This window comes from Oryctolagus cuniculus, chromosome 4 (assembly GCF_051225735.1).
Source record: "Oryctolagus cuniculus isolate XC-2025 breed Fujian yellow rabbit chromosome 4, ASM5122573v1, whole genome shotgun sequence".
Taxonomy (NCBI): Eukaryota; Metazoa; Chordata; class Mammalia; order Lagomorpha; family Leporidae; genus Oryctolagus; species Oryctolagus cuniculus.
Genome location: NC_142870.1, coordinates 75,730,501 through 75,756,412, shown reverse-complemented (window position 1 = coordinate 75,756,412; position 25,912 = coordinate 75,730,501). Strand labels below are relative to the sequence as shown.

The following is a 25,912-nucleotide window of genomic DNA, read 5'->3' as shown; positions in this document are numbered from 1 at the left end:
AATAGTATTATGAGAATACTATGCATGGATTTTAAAATTCTTTTGTACCAAAATAACCTTGTCTTTTCATCTGATTTTTTGAAGCACTCTGATATAATAGCCAATCCATGAAACAGGTAAGATTATCTTCATTTGGAAAATGTGAAAGTTGATTCCCTGAAAGCTGATTTTTCAGAGGATCAGAAAAATGATTCTTATTAGGTAAGTTGACCAACATCTCACAACTAGTAAGTGCCAGAGTTGGGACCCAAACCCAGGTTTGCCTGACTCCAAAGTCTACGCTTTTTCTGATACCACAGTGATGAGGAATAGAAAAAGCCCCGAACTACACCTCCCGTGACTCAAGTCCTCCCACGAGTAGGGCCGGTCCTGTGAGTGGGTGACCAACGACGGAGGCATGATTTGAGGAGAGCTGTTTGGTTCTGTGCCCGTGACTGCTAAGAGGACTGGAATTCTACCACTGTAGGTCCCGCCTAGAAGCACTCAATACCTCCTGGTCAACATCTATTTTTTTAAGTTCTTTTTGAAAAAGTTGCAAAAGAATATACATTGATAGAAAATGAAAAAAAGATACACAAAGAGTACAGAGTGACTGCCTCTTCAAAGCCCTTCTCAATATAGTAAATGATTTTTAAAATCACATTAGAATATTAATAGTAAGTAGTACAAAGTAAATTATTTTTGCTTTCCTGTACTTTTAATTTTTCTTTTCTGAATTTTCTGTGATGGAGATATAGTATAAGTATTTTTTTTTAAAAAGTTTTAGGTGCAGCAGTTGACATTACTTGGAGCAGCCAAATGACATGTTGGAGTGCCTGATTCCAGCACCTGCTCAGCTTCTAATCCAGCTTCCTGCTGTTGTGCACCTTGGGAGGCATCAGGTGATGGCCCAAGTACTTGGGCCCCTGCCATTCACATGGGAGAGACATGGATGGAGTTCCAGGCTCCTAGCTTCGGCCTGGGCCAGCACCAGCTCTTATGGGCATTTGGGGAGTGAATCAGCAGGTGGGAAATCAATCTCTCTCTCTCTCTCTCTGACTTTTAAATAAATAAAACTTTTAAAAAACACGTTTTTGAAAAACTGGTTTATTAAAGAACCCAGAGAGGTTTCTGAAACTAGTGAGGCAACTTCTAAATATTTGCTGAAACCCTGTCCAATGACCCTGTTGAGGCAATAACCCCTTGTTAAGCAGAAGTATTCGCTTAATCTGGCCCAGAGTAGCTAAGGACCAGCTCTGCTACACTGCTGAGTGAGGCTGCAGAGGGAGAACCTGGACACTCCTCCCGGACAGTGCTGACACTTCCCAGGAGCTGACAGCTGAAAGTGAGCAGGGGAGGATATCCAGGTGTACCCTGGGCCCAGCTGCCAGGTCAGGTCAGCCCTGTGCTGTGGAAGTGTCCAGGCTCTCCCTCTGGTTCACACTCATGCTCGACACCCACCCCTGAGTTCTCTGCTATCAATTCAGCCACCTCCCTGGTAACAGTGACTCCCCTTCTACAGTGGCAGGTGTACTGAGGGCATGTCAAGCGCAAGCAGCAAAAAGGGGAGTAAGATATTTGCTTTCATGAGGCTGAGATGGTAATGGACAATTATTGAATGTCTACTATGTGCTGGTCCCTGAACTATACTTTTGTTTTTAAAGATTTATTTATTTATTTGTAAGGCAGGGTTACAGAGAGCCAGAGGCTCTCTCTCAGAGAGAAAGAGAGAGAGAGAGAGAAAGGTCTTCCATCTGCTGATTCACTCCCCAGATGGCCACAATGGCTGGAGCTGCACCGAAACGAAGCCAGGAGACAGGAGCTTCTTCTGAGTCTCCCACTCGGGTGCAGGGGCCCAAGGACTTGGGCCATCTTCTGCTTTCCCAGACCATAGCAGAGAGCTGAATCAGAAGTGGAGCAGCCGGGACTCAAATCAGCACCCTTATGGGATGCTGGCACTGCAGGTGGCGGCTTTACCTGCTATGCCACAGCGCCGGCCCCTAGCTATATGTTTTAAGTGCAATCCTCACAACCACTTTACCAGGGAGGTGTTTATTCCTGTTTTATAAATGAGGAAACTGAAGCTCAGAGGTATTAAGTAACTTTGTCGGTATGGAAATATCAAGCAAAATATGTTAAGGGCCCTAGACAGATGAAAAAAATGTAACGCAAGTTGTTTTAAAAAAGATTACACATGGTGAGGAAGTCAGGCAGGGCTTTTAGGTGAACAAGAACAGGAAATTGTGTGCATTTATAGAATGTCGACTGTGGAAGACAGACCCCATTGAAGATATTGAACTTGGACCTCATATTCAAGGGCTCACAATTTTGTGACAAATGGATAAAGCAGAACAGCTCAAGATGCAACAAAACGTAGGGATGCACTAATACACAGGGATGACTTGAGATAATACAATATATCATTCAATATGGTATCATGTGATAAAATTCACACTACAGTACTTGCAGAAAGCTTGGTTAAGGGTCTGGCATGGGGCCGGTGCTGTGGCGTAGTGGGTAAAACTGCCACTTGCAGTGCAGGCATCCCATATGGGCACTGGTTTGAGTCCCAGCTACTCCACCTCCCATCCAACTCTCTGCTATGGTCTGGGAAAGCAGCAGAAGATGGCCCAAGTCCTTGGGCCCCTGCACCTGCATGGAAGACCACAAAGAAGTTCCTGGCTCCTGGCTTTGGATCCTCTCAGCTCCATCCATTGTGGCCATTTGGGGAGTGAACTAGCTGACGGAAGACTCTCTCTCTCTCTCTCTCTCTCTCTCTCTCTCTCTCTCTCTCTCTCTCTTTCTCTCTCTCTGCTTCTCTGTAATTCTGCCTTTCAAATAATAAATTAATAAATCCCCCCCAAAAAAGGGTCTGGCATGTAACAAGCACTAAGTAAATGTCTCCCAATTTCTGTACCTGAAGAATGGTATAAACAAGATGGCAAAACAAGAAATAACAGCTGATTAGGACAGTCTGGTGCAAAAGAAGTATTTAGGAAAATTGGGGGAGTTTTTAATGACTGCCAAGGAAGATTGATCTCCACTGTCAGACAAATCTTTTAAAAAGCACTACCTTGATGATAAACCACCCCCTACTCTACAACATCCAATGGCTTCCCAACTGCGTACAGAATAATGACTTACCAGGCTACTCTGGGGATTAGACCTTCAGCTGCTTCATCAGAGTCTACCCCAAATTCTCCCCTTCAAAGGTACAGGCCTTGGGGCCAGCACTGTGGCACATAGGGCAAATCCTACACCTGTGACACTGGCATCCCACATGCATGCGGGTTTGAGACCCAGCTGCTCCACTTCCAATCGAGTTCCCTGCTAATGTGCCTGGGAAAGCAGCAGCAGATGGCCCAAGTGCTTGGGCCCCTGCACTCATGTGGAAGACCCAGAAGAAGTTTCTGACTCCTGGCTTCAGCTGGGTCAGCCCTGGCCAATGCAGCCACTTGGGGAGTGAACAAGTAGATGGAAGATCTCTTTCTGTTGTTCTCTCTCACTCTCTCTCTCTCTTTCTCCCTCTCTTCTGTGTAACACTGATTAAAAAAAATAAAAAGGTATAGGTCTTTGAGAAGGAGGTTAGGGGAAGGCAATTTGGAGTTTTAGTCACCTGATCAGGATTTATTTACTGGATGAGCAGCTTTCTTGCCACCTGCTCCTTGGGCTACCACCTGGTGGAGGCTCTTAAACTGTAATAGATATAGATACAGAGGCTGCTCACATATGCCTCCAGAACGTGTCCCAGGGTGGGGGTGGGGCAGAGTGGAAGTGTCATGAACTAAGCAGGTTGGTAAGAGATAAACAAGGAGAATAAGCCTGCTAACACCAATCATCTTAAGAATGAAGATAATATATAATTTTTTCTCTTTGTCCAGCCACCTATTTTTTTTTTTGAATGCTTCATGGGTGTTCACAGGAGTAGATTAACCAAATGCTATGTGGAATACTATGCTTAAACATCTTTTTTTTTTTCCTCATTAAATTCCTACAACTCTGAGGTGTAGACACTTCTATTCCTATTTTCTACATGGAAAACAAAGATTAGGTATGTTTACTTGGTTTGTCTTTGGTCAAACAGCTGAATGGCAAAGCTGGGGTGCAATTACAGGTCTGTCTGAATCCCAAGTTCATTTCCTCCCCAGTACATTTCATAGCCATAAGCTTTACATTAGGGGAACCACGGCACAGGTGAAGGATGGAGAAGACCAGAAACCAGCAGGTTATAGAGGTGCCCTTGTGTCTTAGAGCAACTTGATGAGGGAGAGGACTTGGATAAGAAATTTAAAACGCTGGGTTCTCATACTGATCTACAGGTTTGAGATTTTAGGACCGACAGTAATGTTCTTTCCTGAATTCCCCCAGGTTCTCCCAGGTACTGGAGGCTGGGTACAGGTCGGTTACAGCAATGTGAACCAGCTGCGTGTCCTTGAGCCACTCCCAGCCTCAGACTTCCAGGTGCACTAGGATCTAGATGATTGTTAATGTTTCTTCCTGGTCTAACACACCAGGATCTGTCAACTTCCTGTGGGGAGGAGAAGATAGGCTAGAGATAAAGAAGGCACATTTAATTTCTGCCTGTTCAGGCCCTCACCGTTACCTGTTCTGGTTTACATCTAGGTCTTACTGGACAAAACATAAGGGTTATTTCTTGTTTGTTAGTGTTGTTTCTTTTCTCATGTGTACTGTTCATGATTCCCCAACTCACCCCACCCAGAGAACAGAAATTTATACTAAATAATACATAAACTTTAATCTCAGAATGTTTACCTGTATCTCTTACAGTATGGATGGACATCTACTAACCCCAACCTTACTTATTTTTATGGAAGCTGGAGTCCTCCAAGGACTTAGCTCCAAGTGGTGCTTAGTTCATTTGAAGAATCTCCCCGCAGTGCTGTGACCATGCTCTAAGAGTGAGAAACATCTTCTCTTACTTATCATACCTTCTGATTTCCAGGTGGTACAGCTTCCTAATGGCATCCAGACCTATGACACCGTGGGTTCTTCTCATTTCTGTATTTTTCTTAAATCATTTTTTTTTTCTGATCGGAAACCATAGCATTTAGAAAATCCAACTTCATCTTTAGCTAGTTAGGTTTATGTGAAGAGCAGCCAGGTAGTGCTTATCAGCTCCTCCTGTACACCGCCCCCCACCAGCATCCTTTCATTTCCTGCCCAATATTCCTGAGCCACAGGCAGCCATTGTTTCCAGAAGCTTTGCTTGGAAGGCTCGGTACTGGGGCCTCCCAGCACTTCCTGTTGTTACAAGGCCTCTCTTTCCTGCTGAAAACAACAGCACTTCCCTGCACTATGTAACCCTTTTCAGGCAACTCATGTCTTCTATGCTTGCAAATCTGGATGCTCGTTATATTTAAAATGTTTCTTATTATACAAGCACTGTAAGTTCTTTGTTAAAAAGAAAAAACACCCCTTTGGTGGTCATGCTTCAAGACTACACATTCAATATACACAGCAGTTACCATGGGACTCTGAACTTGACTCCCAAAAGCTCAAATAGAGGCGAGGAAGCCTGCCCAGAACCTAGCCTCCTGGAGGGTCTCATACCTATATGAGTGTGCAAGAAGGTCTTCCGGGAGCTTCCTAAAAGTACGAACTTCAGGAGATTCCCCTAAAAATTCTCAGAAATACCCTTGGAAAAGTCATGACGGAGATCCTTTTCAGTTTAAATTTTTATGTGTGTGTGAGGAGCTCACGGGCAACTGAACGGTGAAGTGGCAGGGAGGGGAGAGGCAGTAAGACTGCTGGGACTCTAACAGCGTCCTATTTGTCTCTTGCAGGGCATGCTGAGTTCTTCAGCACAATAAAGCATGAAATGGACAAACATGCAGCTGACCTCACACTGAGCAGGGAGCAGTGGAAAGCCTTTCCTCTGAGATCTGGAACAAGGCAAGGATGCCCCTTCTTATCATTTCCACTCAACATAGGACTGGAAGTTCCAGCCATGGAAACTGGGCGAAACAAAGAAAGAAAAGGCACTCAAACTGGAAAGAAGAAGTTAGAGTGTCCCTGTTTGCATGCGGCATGAAAACCCTAAAGATTCCATTAAAAAAAAAAAGGGAAAAAATCTGTTAGCTCTTATAAATGAACTCAGTAAAGCTGCAGGATACAAAATCAACACTCAAAACCTACTAGCCACATCAAGCTCCTCCCAGTGCCCTGAAAATTACCCCTCTTGCCTTCCTTTGCATTCTCCTTTCCCTGATTGAAACGGCCCCAGGAGATGCTCCTGTGTTCTTTAGAACCTGGCTGAGGGCAGTCTTCCCCAGGACTTTTCCTACAACCTTCTGTTGCCACAAACATGAAACCAAACTGTGGATTTGTTTAGGTTTCTGAGCACCATTTTGCTATGGCACAAATGGAGATATTCTAACTTCTTTTATTTGAAGATATTCTCTTTTCTATGAGTTGCTGTTTTGTGGCCCCAGGGAACACAGTTGAGGAATAAGGTGTGGAGTATTTCGGAGACCAACATTCTATTCTTCCCCAACTTTCTCTTCAGATCTCTGACACATCCCAACTAAAAGACATGCTTCTGGCCAAGAAACTACATCTTTATCTATTAAAACAGCAAGAGATGATGATATTCCGTTTTTATTCCGTAGTTTTGCAATTCAAAAGTTACTTAGTATTCCCTGAAATGCATCTCTGAAGACTGGCCTTCATTCAGAGGCTGGGTACTGTGGTTACCCACGTGTGCTTGCTCCTCTCCTGGGGACTGCACCTCTGCTCTTAGTGCTGTCTTCAGAGTCATTTCAGGAGTAAGGCTCCCTGGTGAGGATAGCACCAAGGATTACTGTCAAGTTTGTGGGCATCTCCTTACGGGAGGAGGTGTTTATAAATTAAATGTAAAGGATGCAGACAACCAGTGAAAGACAATGCTAGTTTACCTTCTGACACTCTTATTTCTGTAGTTAAAGGAGCTGGATATCAAACCTCTCTTTTGCTATTCACTTCTTTTACTCTCCTCACCCTTTAAAACATCAAAATCGAAATTTGTGTCGATTTGCAGTTGAAAATGTCTGCCCTCCATCTGATCCAGGGTAGCTCAGGAATGTGCAGCTTTTACAAGGCAAGACCCAAGTTCTGATCCTTTTTCTTGGGTACACAGAGCAGGTTAGAGATGCCTGCACAGCACTCTGGACACAACGGCAACCTCCTGTCCTGGGGGCAACAGCCTGGAAGAGGCTCCAAGTGAAGACTGATATTCTACCTGGACTTGCACACAAGGAGATCACTGAAAACTTCCATCAAGGAAGTAAGGGCAAGACTCTGGGTTTTAAAATATTGTTCAGGATCATTTAGAAGCAAGAAACCTTCAAAGAAATGATCCAGGCATTGGGTGACTTAGCTCCAGGTCAGCACTGCGAAGCTTTCCTGATATCCTAAGGTAGGAGGAGGAACTTGTAATATGTAGTCTGGCATCCAGTACAGAATTAATACTTGAGTTCTCTTTCCTTTAAGTATGTGCTTTTCTTCTATTTTGTGAACTCCATGAAGAGGTGTGTCCATCTTACTCAACTTTTAAGACATTACCCACAACAGTCTGGTAATTTCCTGTTATTTGAGCAGTGCCTGGAACAAGGCAGAGCACATATAGGGGTGAATAAGTAAAAGGAAAGGCTGGGCTGGGATGCAGGGCCATCAACCAAACACCACATAGGACATGACAGGTGACATGGTCTTAGCCAGGGCACAGCGAGCCTTTGCAGGGACTACCAAATACATCTTTGTCTCCAGTGGTTTGTTCTTCTTCCTAAATCCACATTTATTTTCTCCTTTCTGGCCACCCCAACCCTACCTCCAAGCATTTACTTCATACTCTATCCCTGTTCTCCACTTTTTGGCCCACCAAAAAGAATCCTGTGATGTCAGACTTGGAAGGAAACTTAAAATATCTTATTGAACCTGTTTAATTAAGTGCCAGGAAATTGAGGCTCCTGGATATTCAGAGATCTATCCAAGATCACCCAGCTCCACAACGTCAAAGCCCAAGAGCTGGAGAGAGACCGAGAAGGGACAGTAGTAATTTGAAAAGTGGTTAAGAGTCCTTTTGTTACTAATTCTCAGGATTTGTCACGTTGGTGTCAGAAGTAATTTAGGGTATTTAAACTTAGACACACCCTTAACAGTCAAATTAAATGAATTATGTTCATTGGATTCCAACATACAAAACATGGTACTAGATGAGGATTTAAATAAGTTACTTATACTTAGAATACACTGCCCACGACCTCACCTTATCATCAGTTGAATTACACAGTTAAATTGTGGGTAGAACAGAAATGTCAGAAAGAGTCCTTTTTTTGCTCACTCTACAGATGTCAGGCAGGAGTCACTGGGTTTAATGATCTCTCTCTGGAGAGAGAGGAAAGGGAGTCCGCTGCCAGAGATTGTTTCTTTTATAAATTTGCTTTCTCGTCTTTAAAATTGAGCAGCTGATCCTCATCAGGGAGGAGGAGTTTGTTTATTGTTTTAAATGTCTCATGATTCCTGTTTAAAGAGAGTATATAGGCTTGCAACTGCCTGTCCTAAGCTTAAATCTACAGAAGAGGGATGTTGGTAGCAGACTTTAGGGGTGCCATCAGGGTGGGTGGGAGGGGGTGGCCTTGGGCTGGGGACTCTGGTGGGAACACAGAGTAAAGCAGGCCTGAGCTGGCTGATGAGGTCTAGAGGGACTTCCCTGGGGGATCAGCTCTACCAGGAGAACAGAGCATCCCTGATGCCACGTGACCCAATAGAGAGCAATCGACGGATCAAGACCCATATAACATGACCAATTCTCAATCTATAGGAGCTGGACTGGAGAGGGTGGGCAGTGGCATCTGAGTATCTGTGTGGAATAGTTAGGAAGGGGCTGGCAGGAGCCTTGTATGACTTAGTCTTGAGTTGCTTATGTCCCAGGATTTTGGTTTGCAATAATTTGGACGACTTGGTCTCACTTATCCTGCCTTAACCATCTGGGAGGAGAGACGGGTCAGGTAAGAGAAAGGGGATCCAGCCAAGGCCCTCACCATCATGACAAGCTGTGCATTCCTCCATCCTCTCCATAAGGGCTTCTCAGGTTCATCTGTTCAACTATCCTTCGGCACCTACTCTATACTTGGGAACTGGGTACTAGAAACCAAAGACACAGTAGGGAAAAAAAAAGAGCTTAGTGTCTAATGAGAGGGATTCATGTGACTCCATCTCTTCCTCTGTATTCCTGGTTAAGGGGATGACTTCTGGGGTCATTCAGCCAGGGTTCCAAGCCTCTCACTTTCGCTTCCTACCAGTGAAACCAGCGTGTCTCCTGTGAGTACAATACCACAATTCTGGTGAGCCAGGACAGGTCCACTTTACACTGTTGCTCTCTGTAATAATGGAAGTGCTCCCTTTCATGTGAAAAATGTTCTCAGTTTGGGTAAAAATGATATAGTTACCTCACTTACAAGGTTCAGTTTCTGTATTTGTCAACTGGAGTTAATAATAAAATCTAGCTCACAAGGTAGTTGTAAGATTTAAATAAAATAATCTGCAAAATGCTTAGAACAATGTCTCGGTAGGTTCCCAATAAGTACAAACAATTACTGTCAAGATTTTCGTTGTGATCATTGTCCCATTGGACTCTGGTCCTCTGTTAGTGAGTGGATGCCTATGTAAAGGACTGTTTTATACTCTGTATTCTTGTACCCAGAACCATGGTCCACACAGTGGAGATTCTGACTCAACGTCTACTCAGAGGGATTGGGCTACAGACTTCAGCCATACAAAGGAAGACTTGTAGAACAGCAGGTTGATGGACTCTAGAGATGGTGTATCTTCCTTCACATAAGAGAGAAGCACAGGAAAATGGAGGAAATTTTCATTCCTTTTCTGAGTGATTGCCAGATAAAATACGGAACATCCAGTTATCTGTCCCCAGTGTTGTATGGAACACTTGAAGTTACTTTGAAAAGTCTCTGGGAGGGGCCTGCACTGTGGTGCAGCAGGTTAACACCCTGGCCTGAAGCGCCGGCATCCTACATGGGTGCCGGTTTGAGTCCTAGCTGCTCCTCTTCTGATCCAGCTCTCCACTACGGCCTGGGAAAGCAGTACAAGATGGCCCAAGGACTTGCACCCACTTGTGAGACCCGGAGGAAGCTCCTGGCTCCTGGCTTCAGATTGGCACAGCTCCAGCCAGTTGTAGCCAACTGGGGAGTGAATCAACAGATGGAAGACCTCTCTCTCTCTCTCTCTCTCTCTCTCTCTCTGCCTATCCTCTCTCTGTGTAACTCTGACTTTCAAATAAATAAATAAATCTTTAAAAAAAAAGTCTGTGGGAAAATGGAATGAAACAATGTTTATTCTGGTGCAAAAAAAACTTCAAAACCATGCATTGTATTTTCATAATATGCACTTTCCATAAACTTTTTGAAGACTCCTTGGGTATTAAAACATAAATTTTTTCATGATTTGTTGTTTATGTGGAATTCAAATGGAGCTGAATGTCTTGTATTCTTACTTGTTCGATGTGGCCACCCCATTTCTGAGCCTCTCTCTCATTCTTTGCTAGGCCCTGCTCAATGCCCTACAGGCCTATCCGTGGGATGCTTCTCATGATTTAGCTTCCTCCAGAAGTAGGAGGAACTGAGAAAGGCGTGGGCAGCAGTGCGGTGGGTATGCCAGGAAGCCGGACTACTCATAGGATCAGAGACTTCTAGATGTCCAGAAGTGTCAGTGGTTCCCCTCTCTATGGAGAAGCTATTTCCCCACTTGGTTTCTGGAAGAAAAGAGAGAGCAGGGTTGAAGCCAGCCTTGACATCATAGCCAGGCTTCCTCATCTCATGAGTGTGCTGGTCTTCCTAGCCTGTACGTATGCAGCATCCTTCGCTCCATGAGGAGCACTTCTACTTTGCACATCTTTTCTTCTATGAATAAGTGAGAGCAGGGAGCCCTCACAGAAAAGCGAGTGGGAAGATAGCAGGTGATCTCTGAGTTAGGGAGTCTAACTTCTCTTGCTTTTCCCTTTTCTTAGAACATTTATGGTGTGTCAGGCATTGGCCACATGTCTCACATTTATTACTTTGTTCAACATATACAACCCTGCAAGCAACTACAACTATCCTTATTTCAAAGATGAAAAATCAGGGGTGGGGATTGGTGCCCAGCAGGTTAAGCTGCTGCTGGAGATGCCTGTGTCCCACATCAGAGTATGTAGGATTGATCCCTGCTTCCCTCTCCTACTGATCCAGCTTCCCACTAATGTACACTTTAGGAGGCATCAGGTGATAGCTCAAGTGCTTGGGTCTCTGCCACCCATATGGGATACCCGGATGGAGTTCCTAGCTCATAGTTTTAGCCTGGTCCTACCATGGCTGTTGTAGCCATTTGGAAGTGAACCAATGGATGGAAGACCTCCTTCTGTCTCTCCCTCTCCCTCTATCACCCTACCTTTCAAATAAACAAAATTTTAAGAAAAGATGAAAAATAGAAGGCTGAGAGAAATTTTTTTTTCCTTGGTGAACTTTATTCAGTTTGTAAGTGATAGAGCAAATCTTTAAGCTGAGTCTCTCTGATTCCCAATCCCAGCTGAACCAGCCTACTACTTTGCTGGTTTTTCAGACTTCACTCTGGCACCTACTAGTTGCTCAATAAACAAGTGGAAATGAATGGATCTAGACTTGAGGAGCCACGCTTCCATATACTCACCTGCTAATCAGGAGAATAACTTGTTAAGATGTTTCTATGTATTTCTTATACTTTTAAAACTCATCAAAATACAATCTGAAATCAAATATTTCATGGCTGCTGATTTCATTACAATATTTGTGTATTTAAATAAGATGTTTTTGTTACAGATCCTGAGTTCCACAGACCTTGAAACTCCTAGTTGCTTTTGGCGTTTACCACAGTGTTTCAGGAGGACGTATTCTCTGTGTAATTCAGGATTCAGATGTCTTTGGAAAATCTCCCTGTGGAATGCCCCATCTCAGCCTCTGGCTAGTCCCTGCCTTTTTAAGAATTTTCCTGAAACATGCTCTGACTTTCAATTTTATGTGAAGTAGCAGTAACCAACGGTCTGCGCATAGCTCTGAGTAATCCATTGAGAAATTCATTTTTCCTTTTGATCTTGATGTACATTTGGTATTAATTTTTTTCTCAGTGTGTTTCCTCTCACACATAAATGACCTCAGTCTGTTTCTAGCCGAGGACTGTTGGAGCTAAATGAAGATGCAGGACTTTAACTGAAAATCCTGGAAGCCACTGGCCCAGGTTACAACTGTAATTTCAAAGTCCAGCTAGGCATAGCAACGGTTAGACACACTCACTAAGTCACGGGACATCAGGCTGTGAAACCGATCAGGTCTCTACTTGGAGGAATGTGCCAACAAATATGAAAAATATGAAAAAAAAAAAAAACCACCACCATCTTGGGAAAAATGTGGTGGGGCACAGGTTGGGTACAAGCCGTGACATGCGTTCCACTGTGGTTCAGATGAACACTGTAGGAATGCTCAAAACCCCTGAGTATCAGGGCAGAATGTGAGAGAACATCTGGGAGACCCCCGCGAGGGAACAGGAGTGTGCTGCGCACAGATTTCTAGTTGTTACATAATATCAGTGACGGATTTTTCACTCATGCCTCCTATGTCCCTGCCACCGTAAGGTTAGTATAGTAACCCTATGAACATCCAAAACACCTAAGTTTATGGGAATATATTTAAGAACAGTCCTGCTGCTCTCAGAGTAGATGGGACTCCCTGATACTCTTTAGAACCCTATTTCAAGAAAGAACAATGCTAATTTGGGGGAGATTTTCTTCTTACTAGCTGTGTAACTTTGAGCAAAATTTTTTTTAACCTCTTGCTGCCTTTGCTGCTTCATCTATCAAATAGGGAGAATTATGATAGGAACTATGTCACAGAGTTATTGAGCAAATTAAATGACTGAACATATGTATAGCACTCAGAACAGTGCCTGATGTACAAAGCACCGTGCACGGGTTTGCCATTACTTTATCATTTCCAGCACCAGCAACACCAGCTTAAGATAGTCACGAATGCCATCCCCTCCTTGCAGCCTTTGCAGGTTTCCACAATTGGATGCACCTCTTCTCCCCTCCCTTTTCTGGTCACCTGACTTATTTTGCCGAGATCTAAATTCACTTACAGTCTTGCTATTTATGTCCCTTTTACTAAATAACTCCTTACACTATTGTATTGTTCACTGTGCATAGCATATATGAAGTATCTGCCTGGCAAAATTCTTAGTTCCAGTTTCCTCAGATGCCTTTTGGATGTGTCCTGCCTACTAGATTCTCCACTGCCCTTGACCCCAGATAAATTCCTGGCTAATATAACAACTGTGGTCTTCTCATTCTCAATTTCATATGCCTTGAGATCATCAAGACTCGTTTGTTTTTCTGTTCAATAATTTCATAGGCACCTGCTCTACACAGGATCTGCTAAGCATTAATGAGGAAACAACTTCTGTGATATTTCCCAATTCACCCATTGAAGTAAAGCTCATGCAAATGTTTGATCAGTTCTTCTGACCAGTTGAGTAATCCAGGGCAAAAAAGAAAAATGCCATATGTTTTCCCTGATCTGTGGTAACATAGTGAAAACAAAAATGTGATGTACATAAGCAAAACTGACATTTTGAGATTTGATGATTGTTTACAGCCCTTGTCTCTACTGTTGAGGAACAGTGTTTTTTTCTTCCTATTAGTTGAATTTTTTAATTAGTGAAGGGTTAATCTTCTGAATATAAAATAAACTGAAAGTAGATCATTGCAAAAATTAAAAGAAAGAATAAGAAAGGAAGGAGGAGGGAGAGTGAGAGCATGGGCAGGAGGGAGGGTCAGTGGGAAGGATCACTACGCTCCTAAATCTGTTATATGAAATACATAAAATTTGTTCTAATTTTAAAATTAAAAAAGGGAAGAAGTAGGGTACAGTTAAAGTGACCTTGTGTTTTGGAAAAACACACACATACACAAGACATGTGCTCAGATAAGCGCCAGCATACTTACAGGGAGAGAAGGCAGAATAATAACTCTGGGACTGTCTGAGGTGTTCTTGACCATATGGTCAAACAAAATTAAATTGCTTCAGAAAGAAATTCTCTTCAGTTCCTCCAGCAGACTGCAGCCTCTGCTTGTGTGCAGAATCAGCACCCACATGCACACTGAGCGCTTGGCTGGGTGCCTCATAGCCTTTGTATTTGATCTGATCCTCACAGCACCCTGTGAGGTAAGAATTACCATTCTCATTTGAGAGGAGGAGACTTGAATCTCAAGGAAACAGGTTCCATGTCACATCGTAGAGTTGGTAAGTGGCTTAGATTGTGTCTACCCTGTGTATCTGTCATGACTGCTGAGAGGGCCAAATGGTGCTAATTTTCATAAACACTAAAGCGCCGGCGCCGCGGCTCACTAGGCTAATCCTCCGCCTAGCGGCGCCGGCACACCGGGTTCTAGTCCCGGTCGGGGCGCCGGCCGCGGCGGCCATTGGAGGGTGAACCAACGGCAAAAGGAAGACCTTTGTCTCTGTCTCTCTCTCTCACTGTCCACTCTGCCTGTCAAATAAATAAATAAATAAACACTAAAGCTACTCCTACACTGAAGTAGTCACCAAATCCTACTGGAATCAGATGTGGCATTTGGGAGAGCAACCTCTGGAGGCCTTTGTGGGCCTTCAAATTCTTGAATACCACTAAAACCACCACAGCACTTTAAATGATGAAATGAGACAAGAACAAGTCATCTCAAGAGATGGCCACTGGCATCAACTGAGTTTTCTGACCGTGTGAATTATTTATTTCCATACACCAGACCCTCCATGTGCACCCTAAATGTGGCTCAGCCAAATTAGAGCTGCCAACAAGATGTGTATCTATTGTGCTTTCAGTTTGCATTTCCCTGGTGACTAAGGACAGGGCACATCTTTTCAGGCGCTTTCCATCTGCAATACTCTTCAATGAAATGTCTGCTCATGTCTTCTGCTCACTTTCTAATTGAATTGTTTTGGATTTTTTGCTGCTGAGGTTTAAAAGAGGTGAAATCCTTGTTTGTGAGGGTGGGGTGGAGAGATGGAGTGAAGAGCCATTAAAAATAAAATACAGTTAAGTGACTCTTTGGTAGGCTTTTAATTCAGAAATCACTTTTAAAAAACGCCATCAAGGATCTAGGCTCCTTGTGCACCGAGGCAGCTTTGCAGAGTGGCTGCGCTCAGCACAGACAGCCCTGTGCTGATGAACTATGAGCAAGCCGCAGGTATAAATGGCTGCGGCCCTATCCAACCCACAGATCAGTAAAAGCTCGTGATCTCACGGCTGTGGAGATGCTACCTCTGATATAGTCTCCCTCTCCCCCTCAGAGGCCAGTCCCCTCTGCAGCATGGGCGCCACGCACCCATCCTTCTCCTGACTGCGGGGGGAGGCTCTATGTGGTCTCCTCCCCCAAGCCCTTCTAAATCCCTCTTTCCCCAACTTGCAGTGCCACTAGCTCCAACCTAAGGAGGCCACGTTTCCAGGGATGGTCCCACACCTGTCCTACCCAGTCACCCCATCTTTCCACTACACCACCAGTCCTACAGGATTCTTTGTCTCCACTTTGAGGACTGGAGTTAGGATTCTTAGAAACCTGACTCGCTCTCTGGCAATATCCTAAATGTCGATCAGTTCCCACAGAACAGCAAGTGCTATTTTTAAAGCACTTTTATGTATATTATCTTCTGAGATTCCTGCAGTTCTTGGGAGCCAGACATTATCTCAATTTTGATGATAAGACTGAGACTCAGAGAGGTTAAATAACTTGTCCCACGTCACACAGCCAGTAAGCAAAAGAACTATGATGGAAACCTATGTTTTCTGTTTCCCATTCCAGTTCAGTATTACAGAGAGGGGCAGACCACAGTAAAATTACAGTCTGTACAGATTGTGTCCATTGAGGTTAGAGCCTAACCACCATTTGAGACCTTTTTTTTCCATGAGAAAATACATCTCAAATTCCAAGTAATCAATGTGCAAGTGTTCCTCTAGAGCATAACTAATTTTTAATTTTGAGGCTGTTTCTCACCACTGAAGATTTCACATCTACTGGTTCTAAAATCGTATTGGTCAGGGCCTGAAGGGAGGATTGGGAAACAAAGCCTCCAGAGTGAAACTAGGGCTCAGCACTTAATAGATGGAACTGCAGGCACATTGCTCCACTTCTCCAGGCCTCTGTTTCCTCCCCTATACAATAAGGGCAGCGTTAGCCCTGAGAGACTACTGCACGAATGGAATGAGTAATGCATGCTTTTGAAGTGCCTAGAGCAGTCCGTGCAGAGTCAGCCTGCAATAAATGTGGAATTCTGTTGTTGGTTAAAGGAGGAAGTCAGGCTGATTACATTACAGAATATATTCTCTCTGGTCAGGGGAGATCCTTGTTTATTCGCATTGTGTGGGGGAAAATCTTAACAGCATTCCCTTCCATTCCTAAGGGGCCCAAAATGGAAGATGAATGATACGGCCAAACTATGTAGAGAGGGCTGGCTGGCAGGGCCCAGGAGCTGCGACTTCAAGGAAACCACAGAGCCCCGAGGCTGGAGCTCCCTAATCACAGGGAAATCTGACCTTTGTTGTGAGCATCTCACCAGAGAGCAGAGAGCTGCAGCTTCCATGTTTCCAGAAGCAGTGCCTGGGTTCCCGCTGAGGATTTGAAGCCAAGAAGAGAGCTGGCAGGGATGAGGGGTCCCAGCCAAAGAAACCAGCAGTCACACAACTGGTCAGCCAGGAGCCCTGCCAGTGAAGCAGGCCACAGGGCAGGGTGGGGACTGGAAAGAGGGCCACCACCACAAGCCAAACAGGAGGTGAGGGGGAGCCAGGCGATTATGTGTCAGAGAAAGTAAGGGGGGCCAGCAAGGTGCCAGAAGGGCAGTTGGTCTCACTGCTGCTGGGGGTGGTGTGCCTGGGCACCAGTCCCCCCAGGGGAGCCTAGCTCCATCCTTGTCTTCAGAGGGATTGGAGCACTGTCTAGGGCCCACCCGGGTTGCCCCTCCACGATGCATGTTCACATGCTAGAGTTGTGCAGTGAGAAGACCGTGCATGATAATAAAGACCTAACACAAAGCGGGCAGTGCCACTTAAACCTCCCAAGGCACTGCTTTCTCTACTTAGTCCATTTGCTATGTTCAATAAGTGAAACCAGCAGCTGATTTCAGTTTTACCTGAGCACGTAATTTCTCACAAAGTAACTGTTGTAAAACACTTTCATCAACAAAGCATGAAAGCTTTACTAAATAGGAGGTCACGTAGCAAACGCAAAGGAATAATGGGGATGGAGTCAGAACCAGGCTCTCTCATGTTTCTGCTTCTTCCTGCCTCTCTATCTTTGGATGAGTCACTTCACTTCCTGAGTCCATCCCTCACCTCTCAGTGGAGATGACAACTGTTGTGAAGGTCAAGACACAGTAGAGGGTAAGCATTACTAGGACTGTGGAGTGAGCACTGAACACACATAGCTCCAATATAATAATCAAGTAGCACTGGTTTCTAAAATAAGCGTCTATCACTTGTATTTTTTTTTTTTTTTTTTTGACAGGCAGAGTGGACAGTGAGAGAGACAGAGAGAGAAAGGTCTTCCTTTTGCCGTTGGTTCACCCTCCAATGGCCGCCGCTGCAGCCGGCGCACCGCGCTGATCCTGGCAGGAGCCAGGAGCCAGGTGCTTTTTCCTGGTCTCCCATGGGGTGCAGGGCCCAAGCACCTGGGCCATCCTCCACTGCACTCCCTGGCCATAGCAGAGAGCTGGCCTGGAAGAGGGGCAACCGGGACAGAATCCGGCGCCCCAACCGGGACTAGAACCCGGTGTGCCGGCGCCGCAAGGTGGAGGATTAGCCTATTGATATCACTTGTATTAAGAAAAAAGCTCAGAAAATGACCTATTTTAAAAGAGTACATTGGGTAAACATAATGAGCGAGTTCTAGTATGTCAGAGTCAGAACTTGAAACACTAAAGGAATGCTCATATATTAGTGAGAATTGCTAATCTTGCGTCCTGGAAACATGACAGTTGGGAAACATAAACATCTTCACAAAGGTTTGGGGCACAGACGTGGACAATAGGTATGCAGTGGAATATTAATATTATTGAGTCCCCTTTTGAAGGAGGAAGAGCAATGTTTCCTTCCAACAAACACTCCTGGTTTGAAATTGAATTCTGGTTTGGGCTGTTTTGGTTTAGTATTTCCAACATTTGGAACAAACAGTATCTTTCATCAAGGCAGCATGGTTTTATAGGAAAGCGTGGGCTCTGGAATCTGACAAACTGGGCTCCTATCCATGTAAACCCTTACTGCTTCTATATGACTTTGGCAAGTTGTTTAGCTTTACTGAGCCTTGGTACTCTCATCTGCAATATGAAGACAGTACTATCCATCTAATAGGGTTAAATAACACCTGCCATATTTCAAGTATACTGCTTGGCACCGAGATGGGGGCTAGTAAATGGAAATTCTAGTTACCACTATGAAAGTTCCTTGACCTCTGTCTAGCACTGCCAGGAAGTTGGGGGGAAAAAGATCAAGGAGATTGCGTGCTACATGTCAATATGAGTGAGCAGCAGAGAAAGGCTGTCAAACAGGCTAATGCAGCCAGGTTCGATATGAGTACAGGGTCTGGAACTCGTGTCTGTGTGAGACACACAGATAGAGAGACAGAGAGATATCCAGTCAGATTTCTGGTCTGGCTGGATCACATCTGAAGCATTGGGTGCAGTTTTTAGAAGCTCATCTGGCCGGCGCGCTGGCGCCGCTGCTCACTTGGCTAATCCTCCGCCTGCGGCGCCGGCACACCAGGTTCTAGTCCCGGTTGGAGCACCGGGTACTAGTTCTGGTCGCTCCTCTTCCAGTCCAGCTCTCTGCTGTGGCCCGGGAAGGCAGTGGAGGATGGCCCAAGTGCTTGGGTCCCTGCACCCACGTGGGAAACCCAGAAGAAACTACTGGTTCCTAGCTTTGGCCTAGCCTGGCTCTGCCCTGGTCGTTGTGGCCATTTGGGGACTGAACCAATGGATGGAGGATTTCTCTCTCTCTCTCTCTTTGTCTCTCCCTCTCATTGTAACTGTGACTTTCAAATAAATAAATAAATTCACAAATAAATACATAAATAAAATACAAGGAATCCAAGGGCCAGCGCTGTGGCATAGTGGGTTAAGCTGTTACCTGTGACACTGGCATCATCGTGGGTGCTGGTTCATGTCCAGCTGCTCCACCTCCAATCCAGCTCCCTGCTAATATTTTTGGGAAGGCAGCTGAAGATGGCCCAAGTGCTTGGGCCCCTGCACCTATGGACCTGAATGGAGCTCCTTGCTCCTGACTTTGGCCTGACCCAGCCCTGACTGTTGTGGCCATTTGGGGAGTGAACCAGTTCACTCTCTCTCTCTTTGTCTCTTGCTCTCTCTCTGTGACTCTGCCTTTCAAATAAATACATAAAACTTAAAACAAAACAAAACAAAACAAAAATACAATGAATCCAGAGGAGGGTAAAGGACAGGCCTGAGGACTTAAAGCCTACTTCATTTGAACCACGGTTGAAGAAGCTGCAAGATTTAACCTGAGAAAGACAAATCTAAAGGCAAAGTGGTTTAGTTTTCAAATAATTCAAAGGTTTTGAGCAGAAATAGGTAAAGATTTTTTTTTGTGACTCTGGAAAGCAAAACAGGAATGAAGACAGAAATAACAGGTTTTTTAGCTCAACAGTAGAGAGGATTCTGAATTAAGCAGAGCTCTTCACCTCAGGGAATGGGCTGCCTTGTGAGGTGATGAGCATCAAGTCACTGCAGGCAACCAACCAGAAGCTAGGTGGGCCTCTTCCTACACTGGAATAGGAGGGGTGGGGGGAGGATTAGCTGCCCTATGAGGCTCCTTCAGAGCCAATTAACCCTTAACAGAGCCCTGGCTTTCATAATTCTGTTAAAATTATTCTGCCTTTGTTAAGGGATATTTTAGAAACCTCAAGTTCTTCAAAATGGTCGATGAAGCTGACTATGGCTGAAGGCGTTAATGGAACAAATAGTGAATTTAGGGCTGTTAGAGCTGTTTTCTGTAAATTTGGAGTGTTTTTATAATTTTAATTATAGTCAAGAATTAGGGAATAGTCATGAGTTCCCAGTCATTATATACACATCTGCCCTGACTCTTCTTCAAAATATTGACAGAGTTCTATTTATTAGCATTTTGTCCACAATTTAAAGTGCTCATATTTTTTTTTATTTCATTTGAATGGCAGAGAGACAGAGAAAGATCTTTCATGTGTTGTTTCATTCCCCCAATGCCCACAACAGCCAGGGTTGGGCCAAGCCAGAGCCAGGAGCCTGGAACTCAATTTGGACATTCCACAGGGGTGATAGGACCCAAGAGCTTCAGCCACCATTTGCTACCCTCCAATAGTGTGCATTAGCAGGAAGCTGGATCAGAAGTGGAGCCAGGACTCAAATTAGGCACTCCAACATGGGATGGTGTACCAAACACCCACCCAAAGTGCTCATATTTTAAAATTTGAAGTATAAAAATAGGTGTGAGCATTGTGGCATCCCTTTTTGGAGTGCCTGGTTCAAGTCCTGGTCACTCCATTCAGATCTAGCTTCCTGAGAGACAGGAACTGGGAGACAGAAACTGGGAGACAGCAGATGATGGTTCAAGTATTTGAGTCCCTGCCACCCATGTAGGAGACCTGGATAGAGTTGTGGTTCCTGCCACTGGCCTGGCCCACCCCTGGTTGCTGTAAGTACTTGAGGAATGAACCAGCAGATGGAAGATATTTCCTCCCTCCCACCATCTCTCTGCTTTTCAAATAAATATTTAATAAAATCTTTGAAGTCTGGAGCTGGCACTGTGGCATAGCAGGTTAAGTCACCATCTGCAGTGCTGGCATCCCACATGGGTGACAGTTTGAGTCCCAACTGCTCTGCTTCTGTACCAGCTTCCTGCTCATGCACCTGGAAAGCAGTGGAGGATGGCCCAAGTGCTTGGCCCCCTGCACTCACATAGGAGATCCAGAAGAAGCTCCTGGCTCTTGGCTTCAGACCAGTCCAGCTCTGACTGTTGCAGCTGTTTGGGGAGTGAACCAGCAGACGAAAGATCTCTGTCTCTCTGTAACTCTTTAGAGTCTAAAAGTAGATAAATATCACTTAATCTATTTCATATTTATTCTTTTCTTTCAGATAACTCTAAAGTTCAGAACATATTTGTGCAGAAATAACACACATGCACACAAAAGGAAGCTGTTTAAAGAGCCAGTGAAGATTCTCTTTTCTTCCAAATACGATCATGTAAATTACATTAGTTAACTCAGCTCAGGCATGGAGTGCTACAGAAATGTGATTCTGGGCTGAAACAATGTTCAGTTATTCAGCATGGGGATCTTTGGGCTAAAGGTGGATGGATTTGTGGGCCCTATGGTCCCAGGCAAGCACCCCTTGAACTCATTTGATCAAGGGCAGACCATCAGAAGTGGACATTTGAAACATGTCAGCAGTTTCAGAGGAGCACCCAATGACATTTTAATCTGAAAAATTATAAACAACCCCACTCCCACCACTAGCCATGCCACCTCCTGAGGAATGTGCCGGCTGGTGGATCTGAAGGAGCCATTGATAAGGAGAGCAGTTTTAAAGTGCTCTGGTGAGGCAAGAGCTTGACAGCTGAGATTATTTTTAATGCTTCCAAAGGCACACACTTTACAAACATTGCATATGTACAACATAGGTCAGTTTCTATACATAACATGAGTGCCCAACAGTCTACTTAAAAGCATTTCAAAGTCGCTTAATAATGGTTTCTCCTAAGTGCCGTGGGTGAAAGATAAAGAGATAAGAAGACAAGGCCCCTTCCCACAGAATGCTCTTGCAGACAGACATTTCAAGATTACCTGAGAAACCAAGAAGGGAGGTAACCTGCTTAAGAGTCACCAGAAAATTGGGCCCAGACTCCAGGTTTCTAGATTCCAAGACTAGAACTTACTAATTTGATGGTGGGATAAAAACATTAGCACTATAAACCATAAAGCAACTCTAGAAACCGGCACATCCACCGGGGGCCAGGAGTCGTGGTTTTTATTCCAGCAAAGAAGGCATACCCTGCCTCATTTTTTTGGCCACTGCAAAACAGACGGGTGGGTGCACATACTGGGTTATGGGACAGGCATGCTGCTGGCATGAACATCAATGACTGAGAGTGCTTCAAAGTCAGTAGCCTAAGTCACTGACATGGCCCTGCTTGCCAGAAGTGGAACTAGCCCACCATCCTCCACATCTGGTGCTGCCCTGGGAACTCTAGAACTGTTTCAACCAACTAGAGACGCAGAGGGGTACTCAAGGAGATATACAAACCTTACCTTCTACTTCTTCCCAATGGATACCTCTTGCCTTTTCACCTAGCCTGCTCTCTTCCTTGAAGGCTCTCACCATAATCCTAACTGGGTGATCAGCTCAGCTGGAACAATCAGATGACTGAATGGAAATATTTACCAGACCAGTTTGATTCTATAAAGCAACTGGCCAATTCAGGCACAGATGATAGTGGAAAAGCCACTCGGCATTGACACAGCCTCATTCTCATCTCTACTGAGTCCATCAGTGTCTTTTTTTGTTTATCCAGACAGGGTCTTCATTTACCCAGTTTCTCAGCACCAATGAAGACTCACATAATGAGGCTTGGATTGCACTCTGGTGGGGACACTGTGGATGAGTTCCTCTCAGTAACCTCATGGTTCAGACACAGAACAGTTTGTCCTTTCAAGGGCACTGTGGAATGAGTGCAACCTCTGTGAGCGGGCGTGCAGGGCATCCTCTGTCTGAGAGCCAAGTCCTGTTTCAAAGTTCCCCACCGTAACCTTGGATACAGCTGGATGGGGGTGGAAAGGCCCTGTGAGAGGCCTTTGTTTGTCACTGGGGACTCCATGGAAGGAGGGTATGGATAACTGGATTCTGAGCTTGGCAAACGAGAGGAAAGAGCTAGAAAGAGAGACCAGAACTTATGCAGGAACACAAAGAAAGTAACAGGCCATTGCAACAAGCAGTCCTTTTTCCAGTTCCCTTCAACATCTTCTGAATGTTCCCCTTTCATTCACCCAGGCTGCAAGGTTTTGCACAGGAGGCCCAGGAGCCCAAGGTGTTCGTGTGGCAATGCATGTGGTTCTGGCCATGCAACGGCAGCATCAGGCAACCCCAGGTGATTTGATGCAGATTTGTGATTTGATGTTGATTTGTGGTTTAGGAGAGTAAGCAGTGGAAAACGAAGAACTAGGAGAGCATTTGGCACTATGACCTAAAAGGCAGTGAAGTAGAAGGGGCCCCAAAGTCTTTAGTTCAGAGTAGCCTTTGGGGATAGAGCAAGCTGGACTCGCATGTATTCTAAGAAAGACTGCCTTGCCATAGAATTTCTAGGTTCTTTCCGAGGTACAAGAGGTGCCTATACAGGGCCAGTGCTGAGGTGTAGTGGGTAAAGCCGCCACCTGCAGTGCCAGCATCCCATATGGGCGCCGGTTCAAGTCCCGGCTGCTCCGCTTCTGATCCAGTTCTCTGCCTCGGCCTGGGAAAGCAGTACAAGGTGGCCCAAGTGCTTGGGCCCCTGCATCTGCATGGGAAGACCTGGAGGAAGCTCTTGGCTCCTGGTTTCGGACTGGCGTTGTAGCCAATTGGGGAATGAACCAGCAGATGGAAGACATCTCTCTCGCAGCCTCTTCTCTCTCTTTGTAACTCTGACTTTCAAACAAATAAATCTCTTTTTTTTTTTTTTTTTAAGAGGTGGCTATATGATCATGCCATGAGGTCTCAATGGTCGATTTAATTATCCAATGGAGTTTGGAATCATAATAATGATTATTATTTTTCTAGGTGCTAATATATAAGCATTATATGCCAGACATTTACATACAGTTTCACTTCCTTTCCCCAGAACTCCTGGAAAGCAGGTATTATCATATCTTTTAATAAATGAAGACACAGAAGTATAGAAGTTAAGTCTGTATAACTAGCATGAAAGTAGAGACAATTTTCATACCTAGGATTGTCTGATCCCAAAACTTGTATCTTTATAATAATACAGATGAGAAAATAGTGAGCAAACATTGAATGCAGTTTTAAAATAACGTTATATTTTTATTCTCATATTATGTACATTCAATTTCGAGTATCACTTTTTTATCTCTGACAGCACAACTCATTGTCCTAATGGTTACACAGACAGGAAGCACACTGTGTCCGAAGTGTGATGTGGCTGACAAAAACAATGATGTGTGCCAGGCTGTGCTGGCAGAAGTACAGTGTCTAGAAAGAGGGCAGAGAATGCCACTTTCTGCATTCCTCAATGGAGACTTGGGACATTATGTTCCATTTTGGGGGACACAATTTAAGAGGGGCACAGGCAAGCTACACTGTCATCTCAAAAGTTCAGAAAAGTCTGACCTGGAAAGCGAGTGGATCCTAAACTTATGTAGGAAATCCTCCTAAGCAGAAACACTCAGGAATCAAGATTATTTGGCCTCAAGAAAGGCTGGAATTTCTGGTAATGAATGGCAGTCTGAGTGGCAAAGATGAGAAGGGACAGAATAGGTATTTCCAGAGTTCGGAACGCTAGCCAGAAGAATGAAGTTCTCTAGTGTGTGGTGGGTATCAAACAGCCCTAGAACCAGCATCAAGAGAAAGAGGGCTCTCCCATATCTGCAGCTGTTCACAGGTGGAATAGTCTGCTTTGTGAGGTAGTGAGTTTCCCACCACCGGAGATGTTCAGGGAGACAGGACTAAGTGTTCCTATCACAGAGGGAGTGAGGCATATGGCCTTCCACTATCCACCACTTAACTCACCACCACAAGTATCCTTTCAGATTCTCTTTTACTCCCTCCTACTATCTTATTTGCATCCAATCTGCTCGACTTGGTACCTTTTATTCTTTCTCTTCCCCAAGCCATAATTCTGTTTTAAAATATTTCAATATTTAGCTAACCACTGATGGTTTCATGAGGGTTTTTTTTTTTTTGCTTTGTTTTGGATAACTGTTCTTTTTCATCAAACATTTATCCTGCATTTCTTTCTGACTTTTTTTTTTTAAGATTTGTTTATTTTATTTGAAAGGCAGAGTTACAGAAAAAGAGTAGAAACCAGAGAGAGAGAGAGAGAGAGAGAGAGAGATCTTCCATCTGTTGGTTCACCCCCAAAATGGCTGCAATGACCAGAGCTGGGCCAGTCCAAAGCCAGGAGCCAGGACTTCTTCTGGGTCTCCCACATGGGTGCAGGGGCCCAATCATTTGGGCTGTCTTCTGTTGCTTTCCCAAGCACATTAGCAGGGAACTACATCAGAAGTGGAGCAGTCAGGATTCGAACTGGTGCACATATGGGATGCCAGTGTCACAGGTGGCAGCTTTATCCATTACATTATGGCACTGGCCCCTATCCTGGATTTCTAACACAAGACATTTAAAAGCAAATCATGGCGAGGGCAATTTATAAAAATGTTATTCCAAATTTTCCTATCTAATGACCAAATGCTGTTATCATTTCCTCTTCTAAAATGGAAGTGTAGCAAGATGGTCTCTTTCAGCTTCGTCCTCCCCTGAATGTTGAATTCACTTGTGCTGCAACAATAATTGTATATGCATTCAATTCAATATGCATTGTTCATTCACTCATTCAACAAAGTTTTATGGAGTGCCCAGTGTTAGTCCAGGCACTGGGGAAACAGCAGTGAATAACACAACAAACTTCTTTGCTTCTATGGCGCTGCCTTTTAATCGAAAAAACAGATAGTACATAAGATTTTTTTTTTACAAAAAATGAATCTACATACTTATGATATAAAATATATATGAGATGTGACAACTACTAAAGAGAAGAATTAAGCAAAAGGACGTGTGTGGAAGGGTTGTGAAAGACAAAGAGTAGGTTGCAATTTAAATGGGGTGATGTACCT

General features: G+C 44.4%; 1 protein-coding gene across 2 annotated transcripts in view; it reads right to left on the bottom strand.

The window, feature by feature from the left end:
- The window catches only part of ARHGAP31 (Rho GTPase activating protein 31), a 128,906-nt gene that overhangs the window by 60,335 nt on the left and 42,659 nt on the right, over window positions 1-25,912 (bottom strand). The gene's annotated exons all lie outside the window — the stretch shown is intronic.